Consider the following 659-nt stretch of genomic DNA (forward strand, 5'->3'; position numbering starts at 1 on the left):
CCGCTTCTCGGAAGCCGGAGAGGTCTCGTGGACTCTCAGCCGGCCCGGCCGCGCTCTCGCGCGGCGGGCGGACGGGGACGTGCCGTTTGACGACGCGAGAACCCGTGACTGTTTGCCGTCACAACTTGGGCGGACGACCGGAGGCGGCCGCGCGAGCGGCTCTCCCCGGTCGAACCGCCAATCTCGCACCACCGGAGCGGCCGACGGGCGTGCCGTCGGACGCCTGCCGGCGGCGCATCGGTCTGGCCGAGTATCCGGTATACGACCCTCAGACAGGCGTGGCCCGGGACCCGCGGGTCACCGAGGCCGCAATGTGCGTTCGACTGGTCGATGTTCGTATAACCTGCGGATTACACGACGACGCGCAGATAGCTGCGGTCTTCATCGATCCACGAGCCAAGTGATCCGCCGCTCGGTGTCGGTTGTTTTTTTGTTTTGTTCGACGAAACTTCTACGGCCACGCGCCGTGCGCGGACGCACGACTGGGCACGTACGGTCTTTCGACGTGTTAACCATCTTTCGGTCGACGCTCGGTCGGGGGTCGCGGCGCGCGGGCGGTCGTCGAGCGAGTCGGCGAGCGCACGCGGCCACGGGGTCGGATGAGGCGCGCGCGAGACCGGCGAGTGCCGCCGGTACCGCGGGCCCGTCTCTAATGATCC

The 659-nt window shown here is 68.4% G+C and overlaps 1 non-coding gene across 1 annotated transcript; it reads right to left on the reverse strand.

Moving 5' to 3' along the window:
• Nucleotides 1–262: 262 nt before the first annotated feature.
• Nucleotides 263–420, reverse strand: LOC115034557. Its single transcript, XR_003839910.1, has one exon. It is a non-coding gene; the product is annotated as a 5.8S ribosomal RNA (ribosomal RNA).
• Nucleotides 421–659: the final 239 nt, after the last annotated feature.

The sequence above is a fragment of the Acyrthosiphon pisum genome, unplaced genomic scaffold (assembly GCF_005508785.2).
Source record: "Acyrthosiphon pisum isolate AL4f unplaced genomic scaffold, pea_aphid_22Mar2018_4r6ur Scaffold_1162;HRSCAF=1637, whole genome shotgun sequence".
Classification (NCBI taxonomy): Eukaryota; Metazoa; Arthropoda; class Insecta; order Hemiptera; family Aphididae; genus Acyrthosiphon; species Acyrthosiphon pisum.